We start from the raw sequence: 17,463 nt of genomic DNA, 5'->3' as shown, positions 1-17,463 counted from the left end.
CCAAATGGTTTGTCAACACAATTGCCAAGTCTACTTTCTCTACTTTTCTCCATGGTTTCCTGATGACTTAGAAGGGTCACTACTAAAGGCTTATTTTGTTTGCATATGTGTATCATTCATGTCTATTACCTTTTACAATCTGTTACAATTATGTAAACATTCCTCTTGTGTGACATGAATATGGACACTTTAGTCATTGCATTAGCTATTTAGAGGTTTCTGTATCATGATATACTTCAAAACACATCTACCATTGCCATTAAAGGGACAGTCAACACCAGAATTTTTGATGTTTTAAAAGATAGATAATCCCTTTATTACCCATTCCCCAGTTTTGCATAACTAACACAGTTATATTAATATACTTTTTACCTCTGTGATTACCTTGTATCTAAGCATCTTCTGACAGCCCCCTGATCACATAATATCTTATTTATTATCTATTGACTTTCATTTTAGCCAATTAGTGCAGTGTCTGCCACAATCCACGGGCGTGATCACAATGTTATTTATATGGCTCACGTGAAGTAGCTCTCCACTGTTGTGAAAAGCAAATAAAAAAGCATGTGATAAGAGGCGGCCCTCAAGGGCTTAGAATTTATCATATGAGCCTTCCTAGGTTTAGCTTTTAACTAAGAATACCAAGAGAACAAAGCAAAATTGGTGATAAAAGTAAATTGGAAAATTGTTTAACCCCTTAATGACCACAGAACTTTTCCATTTTCTGTCCGTTTGGGACCAAGGCTATGTTTACATTTTTGCTGTGTTTGTGTTTAGCTGTAATTTTCCTCTTACTCATTTACTGTACCCACACATATTATATACCTTTATAGACTTTCTAAAGATACCATTATTTTCATCATATCTTATCATTTACTATAAAAAAAAAATTTGATAAAATATGAGGAAAAAATGGAAAAAACACACTTTTTCTAACTATGACCCCCAAAATCTGTTACACATCTACAACCACCAAAAAAACAACCATGCTAAATAGTTTCTAAATTTTGTCCTCAGTTTAGAAATACCCAATGTTTACATGTTCTTAGCTTTTTTTTGCAAGTTATAGGGCCATAAATACAAGTATCACTTTTCTATTTTCAAACCACTTTTATTAAAATATAAGCGCTAGTTACATTGGAACACTGATATCTTTCAGGAATCCCTGAATATCCCTTGACATGTATTTATATATATTTTTTTAGAAGACAACCCAAAGTATCGATCTAGGCACATTTTGGTATATTTCATGCCACTATTTCACCGCCAAATGCGATCAAATTAAAAAATAAAGTTCACTTTTTCACAAATTTTTTCAAAAACTAGGTTTCTCACTGAAATTATTTAGAAACAACTTGTGCAATTATGTCATAAATGGTTGTAAATGCTTCTCTGGGATCGCCTTTGTTCAGAAATAGCAGACATATATGGCTTTGGCGTTGCTTTTTGGTGATTAGAAGACAGCTAAATGCTGCTGCGCACCACACGTGTATTATGCCCAGCAGTGCAGGGGTTAATTAGGGAGCTTGTAGGGTTAATTTTAGCTTTAGTGTAGTGTAGTAGACAACCCGAAGTATTGATCTAGGCCCATTTTGGTATATTTTATGCCACCATTTCACCGCCAAATGCTATCAAATAAAAAAAAATAGTCAACTTTTTCACAAACTTTAGGTTTCTCACTGAAATTATTTACAAACAGCTTGTGCAATTATGGCATAAATGGTTGTAAATGCTTCTCTGGGATCCCCTTTGTTCAGAAATATCAGACATATATGGCTTTGGCGTTGCTTTATGGTAATTAGAAGGCCACTAAATGCAGCTGCGCATCACACGTGCATTATGGCTACCAGTGAAAGGGTTAATTAGGTAGCTTGTAGGGAGCTTGCAGGGTTAATTTTAGCTGTAGTGTACAGATCAGCCTCCCACCTGACACATCAGACCCCCTGATCCCTCCCAAACAGCTCTCTTCCCTCCCCCACGCCACAATTGTCCCCGCCATCTTAAGTACTGGCAGAAAGTCTGCCAGTACTAAAATAAAAGGTATATTTATTTACATATGCTGCTGTGTAGGATCCCCCCTTAGCCCCCAACCTCCCTGATCCCCCCCAAACAGCTCTCTAACCCTCCCCCTCTACCTTAATGGGTGCCATCTTGGGTACTGGCAGCTGTCTGCCAGTACCCAGTTTAGAATAAAATTGTGTTTTTTTTTTCTTTTTGTTTCTTTTTCTGTAGTGTAGCTTCCCCCCCAAAGACCAACCCCCCCACCCCCTACAAGAACCCTTAGATATAATTTAGTGCAAATTTCCACCCCCCTTTCTCCCACTTCTTAAGAATATTTTTTTCTGTAGTGTAGCGGTTCCCACCCGCTCCCGCCCCATGCAAGCACGTGCATACATGCGCGCATCCATTGATCCCACCCCCTCCACATCACAGGTCCCATCGATGGCCACCCACCCGCCTCCCACGTTGGCTCCCACCCACCAACGATACCGGCCATCGATGTCTGGTGCAGAGAGGGCCACAGAGTGTCTCTCTCTACATTGGATGGCCAAGGAGGGTTATTGCAGGATGCCTCGATATTGAGGCATCACTGCAATAACCGGAAAGCAGCTAGAAGCGATCAGGATTGCTTCCACCTCTTTCCAAGACCGACGACGTACAGGGTACGTCCTCGGTCGTTAAGTGTATTTTTTTAGAGGACGTACCCTGCATGTCGTTGGTCGTTAAGGGGTTAAAGTAACATGCCCTATTTAAAACATGAAAAAAAAATTTGGACTTGACTGTCCCTTTAACATTGCTCAGTCTACTATGGCTCGGGCTTTCTGTTCAATGCAAAACTAATGATTATTTCCTAGGATGGCTTTTATAACAACGTATAATAATTTTATATTTTGTATTAAAAATGAGCACAGACCAAAAATATTGTTTTAGCCAAATTTCTCATCACAGAATAAAATATTGTTTTGTGCAAGATTAGTTTACTGGTTTTTCAGTTCCGCTGAAATTTGACATTATTTATTTGTTAACAGATATTTATTAACCTTTATTTCCTTTGGGGAATGTCTTCAGGGTAGCAAAGGAACATCTAGACCAGGGGTGTCAAACTGGCGGCCCGCGGGCCTCATGTGGCCCACAACCTAATTTTGTGCTGCCCACGCCATCTCCATGAAAAATGATATGAAAAAAGTAAATGTATGCTTACCTGATAAATTGATTTCTTCTATGATACGACGAGTCCACGGATTCATCCTTTACTCATGGGATATTATCCTCCTGCTAACAGGAAGTGGCAAAGAGCACCACAGCAGAGCTGTCTATATAGCTCCTCCCTTGACTCCACCCCCCAGTCATTCGACCGAAGGTACAGGAAGAAAAAGGAGAAACTAAAAGGTGCAGAGGTGACTGAAGTTTTAAATCAAAAAAATATAATCTGTTTTAAATTGACAGGGCGGGCCGTGGACTCGTCGTATCATAGAAGAAATCAATTTATCAGGTAAGCATAAATTTACTTTTCTTCTATAAGATACGACGAGTCCACAGATTCATACTTTACTTGTGGGATACAATACCAAAGCTACAGGACACGGATGAACGGGAGGGACAAGACAGATGCCTAAACAGAAGCCACCACTGCTTGAAGAACTTTTCTCCCAAAAATAGCCTCCAAAGAAGCAAAAGTATCAAATTTGGAAAATTTGGAAAAGGTATGAAGTGAAGACCAAGTCGCAGCCTTACAAATCTGTTCAACAGAAGCATCATTTTTAAAAGCCCATGTGGAAGCCATCGCTCTAGTAGAGTGAGCTGTAATTCGTTCAGGAGGCTGCTGTCCAGCAGTCTCGTATGCCAAAAGGATGATGCTTTTCAGCCAAAAAGAAAGAGAGGTAGCCGTAGCTTTTTGACCTCTACGCTTTCCAGAATAGACAACAAACAGAGAAGATGTTTGACGGAAATCTTTGGTCGCTTGCAAGTAAAACTTCAAAGCACGAACCACGTCCAAGTTGTGCAACAGACGCTCCTTCTTAGAGGAAGGATTAGGACACAGGGAAGGAACAACAATTTCCTGATTAATGTTCTTATTAGTAACAACCTTAGGAAGGAATCCAGGTTTGGTACGCAGAACCACCTTATCAGAATGGAAAACAAGATAAGGCGAGTCGCATTGCAATGCAGATAGTTCAGAAACTCTTCGAGCCGAAGAGATAGCAACTAAAAACAGAACTTTCCAAGACAGAAGCTTAATATCTATGGAATGCATAGGTTCAAACGTAACCCCTTGAAGAACTTTAAGAACTAAATTCAAACTCCATGGCGGAGCAACAGGTTTAAACACAGGCTTAACTCTAACCAAAGCCTGACAAAACGACTGAACGTCTGGAACATCTGCCAGACGCTTGTGCAGCAAAATTGACAAAGCAGATATCTGTCCCTTTAAGGAACTAGCTGATAACCGTTTCTCCAATCCTTCTTGGAGAAAGGACAAAATCCTAGGAATCCTGATCTTACTCCATGAGTAGCCTTTGGATTCACACCAATAAAGATATTTACGCCATATCTTATGGTAAATCTTCGTAGTGACAGGCTTTCGAGCCTGAATCAAGGTGTCTATGACCGACTCAGAGAATCCTTGCTTAGATAAAATCAAGCGTTCAATTTCCAGGCAGTCAGCCGCAGAGAAACTAGATTTGGATGCTGGAACGGACCTTGAATGAGAAGGTCCTGTCTCAGTGGCAATGTCCACGGTGGTAGAGATGACATTTCCACCAGATCTGCATACTAAGTCCTGCGTGGCCACGCAGGTGCTATCAAAATCACAGAAGCCCTCTCCTGTTTGATTCTGGCAATCAGACGAGGAAGGAGAGGAAATGGTGGAAACACATAAGCCAGGTTGAACGACCAAGGTACTGCAAGAGCATCTATCAGTACTGCTTGGGGATCCCTTGATCTGGACCAGTAACAAGGAAGTTTGGCATTCTGACGAGATGCCATCAGATCCAATTCTGGTGTGCCCCATTGATGAATCAATTGTGCAAACACCTCCGGATGGAGCTCCCACTCCCCCAGATGAAAAGTCTGATGACTCAGAAAATCCGCTTCCCAGTTCTCCACTCCTGGGATATAGATTGCTGATAGATGGCAAGAGTGAGTCTCTGCCCATCAAATTATTTTGGAAACCTCTATCATCGCTAGAGAGCTCTTTGTTCCCCCTTGATGATTGATATATGCCACAGTCGTGATATTGTCCGACTGGAATCTTATGAATCTGGCCGAAGCCAGCTGAGACCATGCCTGAAGCGTGTTGAATATCGCTCTCAGTTCTAGAATATTTATTGGAAGGAGAGCCTCCTCCTGAGTCCACACACCCTGTGCTTTCAGGGAATTCCAGACTGCACCCCAGCCCAACAGGCTGGTGTCCGTCGTCACTATGACCCATGCTGGCCTGCGGAAACACATTCCCTGGGACAAATGATCCTGTGACAACCACCAAAGAAGAGAGTCTCTGGTCTCTTGATCCAGATTTATCTGAGGAGATAAATTTGCATAGTCCCCATTCCACTGTCTGAGCATGCATAGTTGCAGTGGTCTGAGATGCAAACGGAATTATGTCCATTGCCGCTACCATTAGTCCAATTACCTCCATACACTGAGCCACTGACGGCCGAGGAATGGAATGAAGTGCTCGGCAGGTGGTTAAAATATTTGATTTTCTGACCTCCGTCAGGAAAATTTTCATGTTTACCGAGTCTATTAGAGTTCCCAGGAATGGAACTCTTGTGAGAGGGATAAGTGAACTCTTCTTTATGTTCACCTTCCACCCGTGAGATCTTAGAAAAGCCAACACGATGTCCGTGTGAGATTTGGCTATTTGGTAAGTTGACGCCTGAATTAAGATATCGTCCAGATAAGGCGCCACTGCTATGCCCCGCGGCCTTAGAACCGCCAAAAGGGACCCTAGCACTTTTGTGAAAATTCTGGGAGCTGTGGCTAACCCGAAGGGAAGAGCCACAAACTGGTAATGCTTGTCCAGGAAGGCGAACCTGAGGAGCTGGTGATGATCTTTGTGGATAGGAACATGAAGATACGCATCCTTCAAATCCACGGTGGTCATATATTGACCCTCCTGGATCATTGGTAAAATAGTTCAAATGGTCTCCATCTTGAAGGACAGGACTCTGAGAAATTTGTTTAGGATCTTGAGATCTAAAATCGGTCTGAAGGTTCCCTCTTTTTTGGGAACCACGAACAGATTGGAGTAAAACCCCTGCCCCTGTTCTGCTTTTGGAACTGGGCAGATTACTCCTATAGTATATAGGTCTTCTACACAGCATAAGAACTCCTCTCTTTTTGTCTGGTTTTGTCCGTGAAAGATGAAATCTCCCCCTTGGAGGAGAATCTTTGAATTCTAGAAGATACCCCTGGGTCACGATTTCTAAAACCCAGGAGTCCTGAACGTCTCTTGCCCAAGCCTGAGCAAAGAGAGAAAGTCTGCCCCCTATTAGATCTGGTCCCGGATCGGGGGCTGCCCCTTCATGCTGTCTTGGTGGCAGCAGCGGGCTTCTTGGCCTGTTTACCCTTATTCCAAGTCTGGTTAGGTCTCCAGACTGACTTGGATTGAGCAAAATTCCCCTCCTGCTTTGCGGCAGGGGAGGAGGTAGGGGGGACCACCTTTGAAGTTTCGAAAGAAACGAAAATTATTATGTTTGGTCCTCATCTTATTTGTCTTATCCTGAGGAAGGGCATGGCCTTTTCCTCCAGTGATGTCGAAAATGATCTCTTTCAGTTCAGGTCCGAATAGGGTCTTACCCTTGAAAGGAATAGCTAAAAGCTTAGATTTTGATGACAGCAGACCAGGACTTAAGCCATAACGCTCTACGTGCTAAAATGGCAAAACCTGAATTCTTTGCCGCTAATTTAGCCAGTTGAAAAGCGGCATCTGTAATGAAAGAATTAGCTAGCTTGAGAGCCATAATTCTGTCCAGAATATCATCTAATGGGGTCTCAACCTTAAGAGCCTCCTCTAGAGCCTCGAACCAAAAAGCAGCTGCAGTAGTTACAGGAACAATGCACGCTATAGGTTGCAGAAGAAAACCCTGATGAATAAATATTTTCTTTAGAAGACCCTCTAATTTTCTATCCATAGGATCTTTGAAAGCACAACTGTCCTCAATAGGTATAGTTGTACGCTTAGCGAGGGTAGAAATAGCTCCCTCCACCTTAGGGACCGTTTGCCACGAATCCCGAATGGTGTCAGATATAGGAAACATTTTCTTAAAAGTAGGAGGAGGAGAGAACGGAATACCTGGTCTATCCCACTCCTTAGTAACAATGTACGAAATCCTCTTAGGGACCGGAAAAACATTAGTGTAAGTAGGAACCTCTAGATATCTATCCATTTTACACAATTTCTCTGGTGGAACTACAATAGGGTCACAATCACCCAGAGTCGCCAAAACCTCCCTGAGCAACAAGCGGAGGTGTTCTAGCTTAAACTTAAAAGCTGTCATATCTGAGTCTGTTTGAGGGAACATCTTTCCTGAATCAGAAAGCTCTCCCTCAGACAGCAATTCCCTCACCCCCAACTCAGAACATTGTGAGGGTACATCGGAGATGGCTAATAAAGCGTCAGATGGCTCAGCATTTACTCTCACACCGGACCTACTGCGCTTCCCCTGCAACCCAGGCAGTTTAGATAAAACCTCTGTGAGGGTAGTAGACATAACTGCGGCCATATCTTGCAGGGTGAACTAGTACTTGGCGTCGCTTGTGCGGGTGTTAACGGTTGTGACACTTGGGGAGAATTAGATGGCATAACCTGATTCTCTTCTGACTGAGAATCATCCTGCGACATACTTTTATCAGCTAAAATATGTTCTTTGCAATTTAAGGCCCTTTCAGTACATGAGGGACACATTTTAAGTGGGGGTTCCACAATGGCTTCTAAACACATGGAACATTGGCTTTCCTCAATGTCAGACATGTTAAACAGGCTAGTAATGACCACAAACAGGCTTGAAAACACTTTATTTAGTGAAAAATTAACAATCTTAAAAAACGGTACTGCGCCTTTAAGAGTAAAAAAGCATACAAGTTTTGCAAAACTGCTTTAAAACAATCAAATCGTTTCAATTTTATGATATAAGCATCCAAACTATGCAGCTAAGTTTGCCCCTCAAGGAAAGGAATACTTAACCCTTACTAGAAAAAACGGATAATTAATAAACGTTTAAATCAAGAAAAAACACCCCCTGCACCTCGCCACAGCCCTGCCCTCAGGGGTCTGTAAAACCGGGTTAAAGCTTCGATTTGGCCCAATACAGCTCATAAGGGCCCACCGGAGTTGGAGCTTGCTGCTTGCCTGTTAAAAACAACTGCACAAATGAGGTGCGAAAATAGGCCCCGCCCATCTCACTTGATGTCTCTCAGCCCAAATGAAAAGCACCAGAGCTTAGTCTAAAACTAGCCATGTGGGTTCCTAAACCCAAAAAGAAGCTATGTGTACCCTCTCATTAAGCATGAAAAACGTTCCTCATAAAAACGTTATCAGCACTCCCAGTTAAATGAACGTTTGCCCACAAACATTCAAAACTCAGTGTCAACCATTTTTTCTTAGCCATTTTTTCTTAGCCCAATTTAAAATAAAAAACTCTTGCTTGAAGAAAATAAAAATTAACATTTTATCACCTCTTTCACTTTACCCTTCCTAGTACTTAGAGTAGGCAAAGAGAATTACTGGGGGTGGAGTCAAGGGAGGAGCTATATAGACAGCTCTGCTGTGGTGCTCTTTGCCACTTCCTGTTAGCAGGAGGATAATATCCCACAAGTAAAGGATGAATCCGTGGACTCGTCGTATCTTATAGAAGAAATAAAAATTATTATGTGCTTATTACTTTAAGAGCGAGTGTGCTTACTGTTAGGGATGCGTATATGTGCAACCTCCATTCAGCTCTCCATTATAATGACTGTATCCCTTTGTTCTGGCATTGTGATTCACTTGTTGTCAGGGTTTTTTCCCTGTTTTGTTTGCCATGTACTGCTGGCAGCCATTTTACTCACCTCTCTTGCTGTCTGCTGCATACTGTGTGATGCTGCTCATTTCCTGCACTTCCTTTTATGGCCAAACTGGTGTACATCATCCGTGTGAGACAGGATGCAGTCTCAGATTTGTGATGTCATCACTTATTTTTTAAAGGGCCTCTGTTCAGTATGCTTCTAACTCTGCTGTTCTCCTTGTTCCTGATTCCGGCTTGTCTGACTACTCGCTTTGGCTCCTGACTCGGGTCGTCTGACTACCAGCTCTGGTTTTGATTCCTGGCTTGTTATTTGACTTGTGGACTTTTTATTATTTTTTGCTATTAATAAAGGTGTGATTATTTTTGCATTTCTCGTCTGTCTGATTTCTGGCACGCTGACACTTGTATAGTGACCAGCTGCACTACGGTAGCGAGATCATTAAAACCCGTCAGTCTTTAACAAGTTACATTCAGCCAGATTACAAGGTTTGCGTTATGGCTGGCGTTTGTGGGCAATATGGCAGCGTTTTGCTCCATACTGCACACAAATACCAGCGCTGCTTTGAGCTGCTTTGACATGCTCGTGCATGATTTCCCCATAGACATCAATGGGGAGAGCCAGCTAAAAAAAGCCTAACACCTGCAATGACGGAGCGTAAAGCTCCGTAACGCAGCCCCATTGAATCCTATGGGGAAAGAAAATTTATGTTTAAACCTTACACCCTAACATAAACCCTGAGTCTAAACACCCCTAATCTGCCACCCCCGACATCACCAACACTTACATTACACTTATTAACCCCTAATCTGTCGCCCTCAATGTCACCACCACCTACCTACACTTATTAACCCCTAATCTGCCGCCCCAATGTCGCTGCCACCTACCTACACTTATTAACCCCTAATCTGCCACCCCCAACGTCACCGCCGCCATCACTATACTAAAGTTATAATTCTATCAGCCAATCAGAATTCAAGGAACGCCATCTTGGATGACGTCATTTAAAGGGAAACTTCATTCTTCAATAGCCATCGAAAGAAGAGGATGTTCTGCACCGGATGTCTTGAAGATGGAGCCGCTCCGCGCCGAAAGGATGAAGATGAAGACTTCTGCCCGCCTGAAGGACGACTTCTGGCCGCTTGGATGAAGACTTCTCCCGGCTTCGTTGAGGACTTCTTGACGCTTGGATGAAGACTTCTCGAGGATGGATGTCTGGTCTTCAAAAATTGTAAGTTGATCTTCGAGGGTTAGTGTTAGTTTTTTTAAGGGTTTATTGGGTGGGTTTTATTTTTAGATTAGGGACTTTGGGCACCGTAAAAGAGCTAAATGCCCTTTAAAGGGCAATGCTCATCCAAATGCCCTTTTCAGGGCAATGGAGAGTTTAGGTTTTTTAGGTAGGTTTTTATTTGGGGGGGTTGGTTGTGTGGGTGGTGGGTTTTACTGTTAGGGGGTTGTTTGTATTTTTTTTACAGGTAAAAGAGCTGATTTCTTTGAGGCAATGCCCTGCAAAAGGCGAAAATGAAGTTTCGCTGGAGCACCTTGCTTAAGGGTAAAATCAATACTTTATTGGTTATTATACAGGGCGTCCTCACCAAAGGGTAAAATACAGAAAAAATCAAATATCAGATGAAGAAAATAGGCTGACTGGTTTCAGCTACTGCCTTACTCCTAGCCTGCTTAAAAGGGCCATTGGCAGTTTAGTGTAGGCTAGGTTTTTTTTTATTTTGGGGGGGGCTTTTTTATTTTGATAGGGCTATTAGATTAGGTGTAATTAGTTTAAATATTTGATAAATTGTTTTTTATTTTTTGTAATTTAGATTAAAAAATGTTTTTAATTTAATATATTTAATTTTAATGTAAGACAGGTCAGGTTTTATTTTACAGGTAACTTTGTATTTATTTTAGCTAGGTAGTTATTAAATAGTTAATAACTATTTACTAACTAGTCTACCTAGTTAAAATAAATACAAACTTACCTGTGAAATAAAAATAAAACATAAGCTAGATACAATATAACTATTAGTTATATTGTAGCTAGCTTAGGTTTTATTTTACAGGTAAGTATTTATTTATTTTTAAATAGGAATAATTTAGGTATTAATTGTAATTTTTATTTGGAATTATTTTAATTATGTTAAAGTTAGTGGTTGATAGGGCTAGGGTTATGTTAGGGTTAGGTCTAGGGGTTAATAACTTTAGTATAGTGGCGGCGACATTGGGGAAGCAGATTAGGGGTTAATAAGTGTAGTTAGCTGGCGGCGATTTGGGGGCAGCAGATTAGGGGTTAATAGGGTTAATAAGTGTAATGTAGGTGTCGTGATGTCGGGGGTGGCAGATTAGGGGTGTTTAGACTCAGGGTTTATGTTAATAACTTTAGTATAGTGGCGGCGACATTGGGGCAGCAGATTAGGGGTTAATAAGTGTAGTTAGCTGGCGGCGATGTGGGGGCAGCAGATTAGGGGTTAATAAGTGTATGTAGGTGGTGACGACATTGGGGCAGCAGATTAGGGGTTAATAATATTTAACTAGTGTTTACGATGCAGGAGTGCAGCGGTTTAGGGGTTAATATGTTTATTATAGTGGCAGCGATGTCCGGAGCGGCAGATTAGGGGTTAATAAATTTATTTTAGTGTTGGCAATGCGGGAGGGCCTTGGTTTAGGGGTCAATAGGTAGTTTATGGGTGTTAGTGTACTTTGTAACACTTTAGTTATGAGTTTTGTAACGCAAAACCCATAACTACTGACTTTCAGATGACGGTACGGATCTTGTAGTTATAGTAGGCTGTACCGCTCACTTTTTGGCAGGACAGGCAAACTCATTATACCGGCGCTATGGAAGTCCTATTGAAAAAGGACATTTTGAAAGGAGTGGGAGTTACGTTGCGTGAAGGCCAAAAAAGTGTGCGGTACACCTATACCTACAAGACTCATAATAGCAGCGGTAGTGAAAAAGCAGCATTATACTCATAACGCAAAACTCGTAATCTAGCCGATTGTTATTAAGAAGAAAAAGGCAAACTCAAAAACAGAGTACATAATGATTTATTTGACACTTGTTCATTACTATGGCATCATTTTTGCCCATTCCTTTCCATAACTTTCTCTTTAACTAAAATCTTTAACTAAAATCACATACTTTATATATGATATATATTTTATACGTCTTTATTTTATATCATATACAACAGGTATATGCATTGTTATCCACTGTTTATAATGCAGAGGAAATGTTATACTATGCGTGGGAGAGCAACCAGATGGAGCGTGTGTCTCACCTTCTTAAAAGCATTAGAGCGCGTTTCATGAAGCCAGAGAAAGTTACTTAGGAGTTACAGAACACAGTCTTTTGAAATGTATATAGTGATAGCAAACGTCACTACTTTGTTTAGCAATGGCAAGATATGTAGGTAGTGTACGGGCCACGTGAATTGCACTTGTATGGAAAATGGCCCCTGACTCAAATGAGTTTGACACCCCTGATCTAGACAGTAGCTTAAACTTAAATAAAGTTAAAGTAGTAGTTTATGCTACTGCTACAAACCAGAGACAGCACAAAAATATTGTTTTCTTTTTTAGAACTTTTTTTTAAATTGAAGCTTATGTACTTATTGGTTGACACAGGAATCAAGCAACTGAATAATATAAAACTTTACATCTGAAGCTTAAGGGATTAAAGGCCCACGTTGTCATTAACTGTGCAGCCAACTCGTAACTTAAATATTAATATAACTTAACATAACATAAATACTTAACTGGAATGGCGGCGCATTGAGTGACTGGTCTACTCAAGTTAAACAAGAGGTCAAGGCCCCGACCGGAATGTGCAACAGAGCCCTCGGAGCTCCACACACTCCAATGAAACTAAGGGGCTTGCAGGGAGCTCACGTAAACTTGCCTACTCAAGAAGGACACCATAGGCACACACCTAGAGTTCGTAGGCCCTTCCTTTCAGAGTTGTCATCGCTCCACCCTGTTAGTTGTAGTAAGGTGTAACCCAGGGGCCAAGAACTCCCGCCATAAGAGGCACCATGACAAAATGACTCTTTGAATCCAATCACTACCACCTTAAAGGTGGGCTGCCAAAGCGAGCCTTAAATTATTTAAAAACACAACCATACCTACATCGTTCAGTAGAACTCCGTCAGGTCTGAATATATTTTTCTTGTTGGCCGTAATATTGTCATGTCGAATCACAAAGCCATTCAACTCGCTAACCGATCTTCCCACCACACGATTTACCTTCTTGCATACTCTGTAAGCTGCTCTGAGGAAGACATGTGTCTCCAATGAAGACTTTTGACTACATTAGACCACCTTATCCTTACCCCTGGGATCCAGGCTCTAAGTCATGCTATATCTGATTGCATAATTTTCATCAGCAAGCAGGAATTGCCCCTAAATCATTCCCACCCAGATGTAACACTATGATATATGTGGGACACCCCATCTCCTATGCGCCTCCTGTAGCGGGGTAGGAAGATCCTTCCAGCCAAGTCCCCTTCTACCCAACCATCTCAGTGACGTCATTGTGGGAGAAAAACCCAGGTTTTGCCCCATGGTGGAATGAAAGGGACACTCAGGTCAAATTAAATTCTCATGATTCAGATACAGCATGTAATTTTAAACAACTTTCCAATTTACTTCCATTAAAAAAAATGTGCACATTCTTTTATATTTACACTTTTTGAGTCACCAGCTCCTACTGAGCATGTGCAAGAATCCACAGACTATACGTATATGCAATTGTTATTGGCTGATTTCTATCACATGGTACAGGGGGAGTGGAAATATACATAACTTTAATATTCATTATAAAAAAATCTACAACTAATTTTAAATTCAGAGTAAATGCTATTGTATTGTCTTGTTATCTTGCATTTGTTGATTATGCAAATCTACTGTGTTTACTGGTCCTTGAATTGCTCTGATAGAGGCCCAGTGGATGTATGAATGTCCTACCATCCACACTCAAACCGTTCTGGAACTGCCTGAAATAAAGACACACAAATTAGATTTGTAAAACAAAATGTGTCCCCAAACAACTATTACAACAGCTCAAAAACTCCCACAGCCCCTATTGAGAAAGAGGCCTAATATACAACTTAAGTTTGTTAGATCTCATCTACCCAACCTGCAAATGTTGTTACCCAAAGCCCTGCAAGCTGCAGCAGATGTGGCCGCACCTATATGAAAGGAGTGTGGCACGATTGGAGCAGGGTCTAGACCCGTACCGATCACTGCTTTGCGCAACACCGTGCTAAATTGAAAACGAGACAATGATGTTCCGTCTTCATGCACAAAAAGTTGAACTCTCCCTGCCGGTCGAACTATGAGATATTCCGACAGCAGTTCCACCGGACAGCACTCCTTCACGGGCTGCGCACACAGCAACAGCCAAACCCCCTGTGCTTCCTGGTCAACTTTTGACCTTGGTATAAACAACATCACAACCTTGTCATATAATTTAACATGGTTAAACTGCAAACCTCTCCCCGCGCTGGCTTGCTGGCTTTAGAAGGAGAAACTAATTCCCCAACCCGTAGAGCTACGAAAAAAACGCCACCATGAAGGCCGCCTTGAAAAGAGAAACTTCGTAATTTTACGTACAAACAGCCGACAAGACTTCCGGTCGACCCTCCTAATCTCTACACGCCCCCAGCCGCACAGTATTTGACGAACCAAAAAGGAACCAGCAGGGTTTTTTTCGAACCCAACAGCCGGTAGGAAAACCCCAGTTCCGCAATTCCGCTTTGCACTGCCCCTTTCTTCATCTCCCTTGCTCTCAAGCATGTTAACCATTCTAACACCATTACCTGACCCACAGTAAATACATCACCCTCTTGTGAACAACAGAAAAGGTGCCACTCCTTCCAATGTCTTACATATGTAGACCAAGTGTTTGGAGCCAAGGAAGCCTCAACCAAGTGTCAAATGGGACCCAAACCTCCACCAGCTGCCAGTAGGACAATTAAGCCCCTGCTCCTCTGCGCCAGGTGCAATGCTGAACGCTTCAAATAGGGAGCAAGACAATGCACACCCCATTGGTAAGCACCTATCAACAAAGTAACACCCCTCCACTTTACAGCCTATCAACCGAAAGGCCAACGGGTGTAGAGAAAGCAGTCTAAACACGGACTCTATTTCCAGCTTTGCCAATAACGCACCCCTTCCTTCTCCCTGCACTATACCCACCGCCGAATCAAACAATTGGTAATGCACCAAACTCAGAGAAGGGGCCGATCGTGTCATTGACCGATTGGCCCTTAGGGTAGGACAGATGTTGAATCAGGCGAAACTTACCTGATTCCTTTTTAGGTACGACCCCCAAGGGGGACACCACCAGATCAGGTAATGGCATCTCACGAAAAGGACCTACTATCTTCCCAAACTCACCTCTTTAGCCAACTTTTTACACAGAACATTTGGAAACTGGTAAGCTGATTTTAGGTTTCTGTGCGAGGGGGAACCCAAAAACCACCTGCAACACCGGGATTACAAAACCAACCCTAATACCCGATAAAAGCAGGTGGGCCTTTTGTCGGTCCGGGTATAACTGCAACCACAGCTCAAGGGCGTCCGCCCTCAATGGCGTGGGTGCCCTTACCTGGAGCTGCTTCTTAAGGAGCAATTCTGTCACCAGACTGCTCCTTTTTTCTGGAGATGCACTCGCATTCTGGGTGTCCTCCTCCCCAATGCGTGCATATGTGCCGAAAGAAGCAGCTAGCCCCCGGTCACACTGCCGGTCTTGGAACTTCCAGCACTCTCTCGTTCTCCTCCTTGCCTTCGGCACTGCCTGTGATGGCAGCACCTTAGTGGAGGACATTGGGGAAGGAGGGAGGTCTGCCCCCAGGTGGGACTAAAGCTTCATTTCGGTCATGCCAAAAGTTAAAGTGGGAATGTCCAATTCAGCACCAGTGTAGTGTGCTTACTGCCAGACTTCACACCAAAGACCCATAACATACATAACAAGACAGAGGCAGCAGCACCACTTGAAATGTTTTCCAAATTTATTAGAAGTGCAACAAAATTAAAACAGCAACGTTTCGGACACAATAGTCCTTAATCATGCATAAATTGTTACAGATGTGGCAGACTTAAATAGCACTCTAAACCCCTCCCCCTCTGACATCACAGAGCAACTCAACCTCTAATGCAGAAAAATACACATTTAAAGTGACAGTACATAATATAAACACATAGGTAAAATTACCTCAATTTAGCATATTTCACATTTTGCATTATATAACCTTAACTGGATACTTTATACAATTCACAAAAATAGGGATACATCCCATACTTTATTCATAACATTAAATGGATGATATGTACAATTTCACAAAAATAGGGATAAATCCCATTCTTTAATTATCCCCATAGGTATCCTACTTTTTAAATGATAGATCCAAAAGGCCTCTCTCTGTTTGAGCCTTTTGTCTCTATCACCCCCTTGTCTGTCTACAGGTATGTGTTCAATTATTTGGAATCTTAATTTACTCACTGAATGTCTTACTTCCTTAAAATGACAGGCTACTGACAATTTTTCATATCCGTTCCTTATGTTAGATTTATGTTCGACAATGCGGTCTCTGACCCTCCTTGTCGTCTACCCAACATAATGTTTAGAACACGGACATTTAAGGATATAAATGGCATATTCAGTGTTACAGGTGAAAAACTCATTAATAGTACATTTCCCAGTACGAGGATGGAAAAAAATAAGGACCCCTTAAGCTGTTGCAGTTGATACATCCTAAACAGGGAAAGCAACCATTATTCTTAGTACCCAACATGGTCTGTCTTTGTATCCTACTGGGGCCTATATCTGATCTAGTAATTTTATCCCTCAAACTTTGAGACCGGTTGTAGGCTGCCATAGGTTTTTTTTTTTTAAATTCCGTTATTAGAGGATTGCTCTGTTGCAAAATGCCCCAATGTTTGTTAATAATTTTCAAAATTTTTGGGCTTTCATTATTAAACACTAGTGGTATATATATCACATTATACACCGTCACCTCTAGAGACTGCCACGCTTGATAAAGGATTGTCCTTTTGTCTGGTAACCAACTGTGTTTTTTTTCTCTAGCAACAAGAATTATTTTATTTTTTTAGGACACTTAAATTGAAATCGTTTTTTTCTGAGGGTCCACAATATCCATGTAATACTATTTTGGACACTAATCAGCCTGTTAATGCTAAAGGTGGTCATTTATCTTTGAATAATTTAGGTCTGAGAAATAAAAGTGTATTTTTGCCAACAAGGTATGACCTTAGCATTGATATATACATTAAATTGGTGTCCCAGGATATTGAAAAATTGAGAAATGATTTACATGCTTATAAAAAAAACAATAATAAACAAATTCACTAAGCAAAATAAAGAAGCTGTGGAGTCATTGGTTAAAAATAAAGAGATCTTGTAAAAAGAGGCTGACATGGGGGTGCTATTGTTATTTT

This window comes from Bombina bombina, chromosome 3, assembly GCF_027579735.1.
Source record: "Bombina bombina isolate aBomBom1 chromosome 3, aBomBom1.pri, whole genome shotgun sequence".
NCBI classification, from domain to species: Eukaryota; Metazoa; Chordata; class Amphibia; order Anura; family Bombinatoridae; genus Bombina; species Bombina bombina.
Note: the sequence above shows the minus strand (reverse complement) of the source record.